The sequence below is a fragment of the Nicotiana tomentosiformis genome, chromosome 5, assembly GCF_000390325.3.
Source record: "Nicotiana tomentosiformis chromosome 5, ASM39032v3, whole genome shotgun sequence".
Taxonomy (NCBI): domain Eukaryota; kingdom Viridiplantae; phylum Streptophyta; class Magnoliopsida; order Solanales; family Solanaceae; genus Nicotiana; species Nicotiana tomentosiformis.
In genome coordinates this window covers 8,164,837-8,172,759 of record NC_090816.1, presented here as the reverse complement: position 1 = coordinate 8,172,759, position 7,923 = coordinate 8,164,837, and the positions used below count along the sequence as shown (strand labels likewise).

The following is a 7,923-nucleotide window of genomic DNA, read 5'->3' as shown; positions in this document are numbered from 1 at the left end:
CAAGGTTTATCAAATGTTAGACCACCTCCAATTGCAACTAATAATTTCAAGTTGAAGCAAGGGTGGCTCCAAACCCTTCAAAATTGCTATGTCTTCAGGGGGAAGATGAACGAAGATCCAAACAACCATCTAATGGACTTCGAGGAGATTATGAACACCTTTCAATATAATGGTGTGTCACAAGATGCAGTTTACCTAAGGTAATTCCGTTTCACACTCAAAGATGATGCAAAGCAGTGGCTTCGAAGCTTACCTAATGGATCGATTCGAACATGGGATGAAATGACCAGAAAATTTCTTGATAAATATTTCTCATCAGCTAAAACAGTCAGGTTTAGAAGAGAGATCCATAACTTCTACCAGAAAGATACTGAGACTGTGTTTGAAGCTTGGGAGAGGTTTAAGGAAATAGTCAGGAAGTGTCAACATAGCGGAATTAAACTCTGGATGCAACTCCAGGACTTTTGGGATGGATTGACACCGGCCTCACGTAGAACATTGAGCAATGCAATTGGAGGCCCATTGATGAAGAAGACTCCAAAGGAGATAGTCACAATTCTTGATGAGTTGTCTGAAGATACAAATAAGTGGCCTTCTGAGAGTGCTGAAAGAAGAAGATCAACAGGTGTTCACCAGGTTGATGCTAACACATCTATGCAAGTACAACTTGATGCTATGGCTAAAGAAATACGAAAGTTGGTCTTAGCTACAATACAAAGTGAGCCTCATGCAGCTTGTGATATATGTGGAAGAGCACATCTTACTCATGAATGTCAAGCATCAACTGAAGAAGTGAATACTGTGGGAAATTATAATGCAATGGGTCAGAGGCACTCCGATTTTTCATGGAGTTCGCCTGGAGGTACTGCAAATGCATGGCAACAAAATAACTCTAGACCTCAGGGACAAGGAGCTCCAGCCTTCCAAAATCAGCAGAGGCAACAATTTCAGCCTCAACAGTCCAATTAGCCTAGTCTAGAAGATCTCATGAAGGCCTTCATTCTGAAAACTGATGAGAGGCTTAGCGTAGCTATACGGGAACATGAAGCACTTATCAAAGACATAGGTACTGGTTTTCGAAACATGGAAAGACAGTTTGGGAAGCTAGCTACTCTATTATCTAAGAGGATTACAGGAACTCTCCCTGATGATACTGAGAGAAATCCCAAAGAAACAGTAAATGTTGTGACCTTGAGATGTGGGCAAGTGTTGAAAGATCCCACCCCGATCCAACAAGAGGTGATACTTGAAAAAGAAAGTGTGGAGCAACTGAAGAATGATGTTGATAAAAATAAGAAAGGCCTGAAGAAGAAGAAGAAGAAGAAGAAGAAGAAGAAGAAGAAGAAGAAGAAGAAGAAGAAGAAGAAGAAGAAGGAGAAGAAGAAGAAGAAGAAGGAGAAGGAGAAGAAGAAGAAGATAAAAATAAGAAAGGCCTGAAGAAGAAGAAGAAGAAGAAGAAGAAGAAGAAGAAGAAGAAGAAGAAGAAGAAGAAGAAGAAGAAGAAGAAGAAGAAGAAGAGAAGAAGAAGAAGGAGAAGGAGAAGAAGGAGAAGGAGAAGAAGAAGAAGAAGAAGAAGAAGAAGAAGAAGAAGAAGAAGAAGAAGAAGAAGAAGAAGAAGAAGGAGAAGAAGGAGAGGAAGAAGAAGCATAAAAAGGAAGAAAAGGAACCTGAGGAGAGCAAACATATGCCTGGTCGAAATCCCAAAGAAACAGTAAATGTTGTGACCTTAAGATGTGGGTAAGTGTTGAAAGATCCCACCCCGATCCAACAAGAGGTGATACTTGAAAAAGAAAGTGGGGAGCAACTGAAGAATGATGTTGATAAAAAGAAGAAAGGCCTGATGAAAAAAGAAGAAGGAAGAAAAATCAAGAAGAGAGGAACCTGAGGAGAGCAAACATATGCCTGGTCTACCTTTTCCTCAAAAGCTATATAGAGAAAAGCTGGACAAGAAATTTGAGAGATTTTTGGATATGCTGAAACAGGTTAATGTAGATTTTCCATTCATACAAGTCCTCTCCCAAATGCTAGCTTATGCCAAATTCTTGAAGGATATCCTAGCAAAAAAGGGGAAAATTGAGGAGACTTCAATGGTGAAGCTCACAGAGCATTGCAGCACTATATTGCAAAATAAACTTCCACAAAAGTGTGGAGATCCAGGGAGTTTTACTATACCTTTCTCTTTAGGCTCTATTATGTTTGATAAATCTTTATGTAATTATGCTGCCTCAATTAACTTATTGCCTCTATCTATTTATAGGAAACTGCAGAAGGAGATTAGAGAGATAAGGTCAGTACCAATATCGTTGCAGCTGGCAGACCAAATTACTTTAATACCCGAGGGGATAGTGGAAGATGTTTTAATTCCGGTAGATATGTTTGTATTTCCTGTAGACATTATAGTAGTGAATATGAGAAGAACAAGGAGGTCCCCCTCATCCTAGGAAGACCATTCTTAGAAATAGGCGGAGTAATATTAGATGTACACGAGTGAAAGCTCATGCTTAGAGTGGGTGAGGAGACTATAAATTTTGAGATGAATGTAGAAACGGGGGTGAAAAAAGAGAATCCAGTTGCAAGTGTTGAGTGGAAAGTGAAGGGCTCAAAAGAGAAGGCTGCAGCTAGTGAGAAAGATAAGTGTGGGGTGCACCCCAAAAAGTATTAGAAGAATCTATCTGCATGGATGTGAGCATTAGTTCGAAGGCAAGGAATGGATCCCGACTTCGACTCAACTAGATATTCAGGGAAGTTTCGTATACCTTATGTTTTTTACTTATGTGTCATGGGGATATGCCACAACTTAAAGTGTGGGGTGGGGGATAATTGTATGTTGTATGTATGTGTGTTAGTTTAGTTTTGTTTTAGTAGTTGGCAATAGAAAAAATTGAAAAAAAAAAATTAAAAATATTTTGATTTTTCCCGACGATGGATATCATTCAACGGGTTTATTGAGAGAGTAAAGTCTAAAGAAAAAGACAAAAAGATTTTCTTTGTTATGTAGTGTAATAATTCCTCCTTGGTTTTTCTTTGTTTTGCTGTTCTCTTCCAAGTGTTTTGTTTGAATAGGGTGTAGTTAGTTTTTATTTTTGTTAGGAGTAGGAAATCTTGTGCTATGATTTGAATTAAAAGCAATATCTCTTAACTTTATTATGCTTTGAGAATAGTGAGTGTTTTAGTGTGACGCTTAGGCTCAGTTTTTGACTCTTGTATAAGTACCTTAAATTGTATGATCTTAACTTTGCTTAACTGCTTTGACTAGAGTGTCTCGATGAGTCCGATCCTGAGTGAGTTATGTGCCATGTGGGTGTGAGGTTTTGTGTATTCTGTGCATTGCATTTGATGTTTAGAACTTGCCCTGTGCGTGTGCAAAGCAAAATAGTACTTTTGTTTAGTCTTGGAAGTGATATAGGCGTTTCTTTGTTAAGCCATTTATATGCTTTTTCCCACCTAATTGTTATGTATCTTAGTTAACCACGTTGAGCGTGTAATCCTATTCCTTTGGCAACCACATTACAAGCCTTACCCATTTGTTTGAATTGACTATCTATGTGAACCTTGTACCTCTCATGAGCACTTGAATTTGTTATGAACTTTGTAAAAGTTAAAGTGTAGGGTGGTTGGTTTGGCTTTTGAGTTGAACTAATGAAATAAGGAGAAAGGTGAACTGTTTTGAAAACCTAAGAGCCACTTGACTTGAAACAAAAGAGGAAACAATGTTGTATTGTTGTGCAAAATATTCTGTGATAGTGGTGACTCTTGATGTAATGGTCCTTAAAGAAGTAGGGAGTTAACGTATATTGATATGAATGTGGAATATGGTTTGACATAAGTGTGGGGTTTTGAACAATGAAATGTATGTATTAAAGTGCTTAGGGAGGTGTAGTCACTCTTATATCTAAAGGTATCCTACCCATCCCGTATCCTATATTACAACCAATTAAAGTCCTACTTGATCCTTGACTGAATGAGCTCAATTAGTAGAGTAGTACACTACGGGAAAGCCTATGGTACATCTTTTGTGGCATATGAATGTTGTTTCTGAGAGTGAGTGAATTCCTTCTATCTTGAGTTCCTAATTGTTCTTAAATTCTATTACATGTGGAACTACTCTCTATTGTTGTGTGAGGGCACTTAATTCATGAAGGAAAGGTAATGTCGTTAACCTCTGCGTTAGAGTAAGTGAGTGGGTTATAAATTGTAACGATCCGACCAGTCGTTTTGCTTTCTAGAACCATGTTTCCCTAAATAAGACTTCCCGTACTTGTTTTTACTGATTTATGACTTGCGTGGATGGTTGGTTCGGGATTTAGAAGAGTTTGGGTTGAAAACGGAACACTTAGTTCCTTAAGGTTGGCTTGAAAGACCAAGTTTGACTTTGGTCAATAATTTTAGTAAACGACCTCAGAATCGGGATTTGATGGTTCCAATAGGTTTGTGTGATAATTTCAGACTTGGGCGTATTTTTGGATCGGGTTTTGGGGGACCTGGGGACGTTTCGGCGCCTAATAGTGAAAGTTGGTTCTTGAAGGTTTTTGAAATTCTTTAAATTTGGTTTGGAGTAGGTTTTGGTGATACCGAGGTCCGAATGAAATTCTGAGACTGGGAATAGTTCTGTATTTTCATTTAAGACTTGCACGCAAAATTTGGGGTCAATCCGAGTAGTCTAGGTATGATTCGACGCGTTCGGAGCGATTTGGAAACTTGAAGTTCAAAGTTTGATTCAATTTGGTTTTGGGGTGTGATTCTTGGTTTTGCTATTGTTTTACGCATTTCGAGAGTTCGAGCAAGTCCGTATTATGTTTATAAACTTGTTGTAGTAGTTGCACGGGGTCCCGAGGGGCTCGGGTGTGTTTCGAACCACCCGGAGTTGAGTTGAAACACACCAGATTTCTACTTCTGGTTTCCTTCTTCGCGAACGCGATCAGACCCTCACGTTCGCGATGAAGGATTAGGGGTACTGTGGGCTGGGGAGTTTTTACCCTTCGTGTTTGCATGCGTAGGACTGCATTCGCGGAGGTCTGGGCCCTCTAGCCTTCGCGTTCGCGTGACCTGGCTCGCGTTCGTGTAGAAGAGGCAGAGCTGGGGTGGCTGCTGTTCGTTCTTCACGATCGCGAAGAAACCCTTGCGTTCGCGTAGGGTTGGCCAAGCGAGCCTCCACGTTGGTGATGCTCCTGTCGCGTTCGCGATGGGAAAATTTTCCTGGACTGGGTCATTTGCCTTTGCGATCGCGAGGCCTCTTCCGCGATCGCGAAGAAGGCAGACCTAGGCAGAAACTTTTAAAAACGGGACTTAGGCTATTTTAGCTCATTTCTTCCATTGTTGGGCGATTCTTGGAGCTCTTAGAGAGGGGATTTCACTTAGCACTTTGAGGTAACTTCTACATAATGCGAGTTAAATACATAGTTTAAGGGTAGATTATAACATGTAAATTAGTGGAAATTATGGGTTTAGGTGAAAACCTAGGTTTTTGATAAAAAATGAGATTTAACCACGAAATTCGTGATGGAATTTAGTAAAAATCATATATTTATGTTCCTAAGGTTATGGGTAGTAACTTTCTTTAACTATTTTCGGAATCCGGGCACGTGGGCCCGGGGGTGAATTTTAGGAATCTTGCAAGTTAGGTTGGGTAATTACTTAAATGGTGGAATTATGAACTTTTGAGCATAGATTAATTAGTTTATGTAATGTTTGACTAGCTTAGAGTAGTTTGGCATCAAATTTAGAGGTTTGAGTGCGTTCTTGAATTGGAAAGTAGGCTTTGAAACGAGGTAAGTCTCCTTTATAACCTTGTAAGGGGGAAATTACCCCATAGGTAAACTAAATTAATATGTGTTGTCATTTGTGGGGGGGCCACGTACGCACAAACTGACGAGAATCCGTACGTAGCTACTATTCCTATTATGTCCGGGTAGTCTTTGGCTTACACCATGCCTTGTTGATATTGTTATTGCTTTATGTATCATGTTTGCCTTGAGAAGGGCGGAATGGAGTGTGTTTATTATGTTTCAAAAAGGAATTTGGAATTTGAGGAAAAATAATGGGATCTTAAAAGTTTTCATTTGGATATCTTATTTTGAAAATAACGGGAGAGTACTATAAGTATTTATGAAATCTTTGTGTAACTGCGTCGCATGTATGATTCGCGAGCGAGGAAATTCCTTAAATTTATGTTTGACCGCGTCGCATGTATGATTCGCGAGCGGGAAAAAATAGATGCATCTATGGTTCGCGTCGTTCGACCCTCGGCAGTGCACAGTTTAAATATTTTGTTGGATTGGGCCGTACGACCTCAGCATAATTGCGCATGCTAATTATTTGGACATTTTCCATTGTTATTCTGCTTAAATGCCTTGAAATGTAAGTTTCTAAATGGTATTACTGAAATTTAAGTTATAATTATTAAAGGACTTATCTTTTCCTATTGTTGAACTGACAGTATCATTCATGATATCCATGCTTAGTATAATGCTTTAAATTACATTATTATTATTGGCCTAGTAAGTGTCAAGTCTATCCCTCGTCACTACTTCTTCGAGGTTAGGCGGGATACTTACTAGGTACATATTGTTTATGTACTCATACTATGCTTCTGTACTTAATTGTATAGGATCTGAGGCTGGTGCATCTAGTTACCCGCCCGGTGTGCATACCTAATTTTGGATCGAGACTTCACGGTGAGCTGCCCTTCTGAGCAGTTCAGCAGCATGCCGAAGTTTCTCTTTTGTTTTTATCTGTCTATTCTGTTTCAGACAGTAGGATAGTCATCTTTTGTACATTCTACTAGGTGCCCACATACTTGTGACACAGATCTTGGCACGTATTAGTAGACTTTAGTTTTGGGTTGTAATTCAATAGTTATAAATGTTTCTAGATATTTCTGTTTGTTTGCCTTAAAATCCTTTATTTACCAAATGTTTTAAAATAAGTAAAGCTAAAACGGGAAATCACTAAGTTGTTCACTGTTGGCTTGTCCAGCAACGGTGCTGGACGCCATCACGGCCTGACATGGAGTTGGGTCGTGACAACATGGTATTAGAGCACTAGGTTCACGTAGGTCTCACAAGTTATGGGCAGGCCTAGTAGAGTCTTGCGGATCGGTGCGGAGACGTCCGTACTTATCTTCGAGAGGCTATGGGGTGTTAGGAAACTACTCATTTTTCATCTTCTATCGTGCAATTGATGGTATACTAAATTTCCTTCTTCTATTCTCTCACAGATGGTGAGGACGCGTACGACGGACATTACAGACCCGGGAGGGTCTGCTCCCCCCATTGCTAGAGGTTGAGGAAAAGGCCGGGGGATGGCACCGGCCCGAGGTAGGGGACAAGGGCGTCCCAGAGCTGCCCCAGTAGCACCACCAGCAGATCCAGTGGAGGATCCCATTATTGAGGAGCAGGGCGAGGCACCCGCAGCAGAGCCAGTCCCAGTAGATTTCATGACAGCACTGGGCTTTCAGAAGGTCATGGGCCGTATCCTACGATTCATGGATTCTATGACCCAGGCTAATTTATTTCCAATAGACCCAGCCACATCTCAGGCGGGAGGGGGAGCACAGACCCCTACTGCCCAGTCTCCCGGGCCTGCGGCTGTAGTGTATCATACTCCGGGTGCATTACCTGCGAACGGCGCTCAGCCAGTTGCACCAGTGGCACTTGATCCTAGACCGACTGCGGACGGCGATCCACAGAATTTACTGGATAGGTGGACTAGGTTACACCCTCCTGTCTTCGGAGGCAAGAGGATGCCCAGGATTTTATTGATAGGTGCAGGGACAGGCTGTACAACATGAGGATACTAGAGTCTCATGGGGTTGACTTCACTACTTTCCAGCTGGAGGGCAGGGCCCATAGATGGTGGCAGTCTTATCTCCTTGGCAGACCAGCAGGTTCTCCTCCCATGACCTGGAGCCAGTTCACACAGCTT

General features: G+C 41.0%; 1 non-coding gene across 1 annotated transcript; it reads right to left on the bottom strand.

Annotated features, from left to right (window-relative positions):
• Nucleotides 1-330: 330 nt before the first annotated feature.
• LOC117281694 (small nucleolar RNA R71) lies at nucleotides 331-437 on the bottom strand. The gene has a single exon (XR_004512323.1). It is a non-coding gene; the product is annotated as a small nucleolar RNA R71 (small nucleolar RNA).
• Between the last annotated feature and the right edge of the window lie 7,486 nt (nucleotides 438-7,923).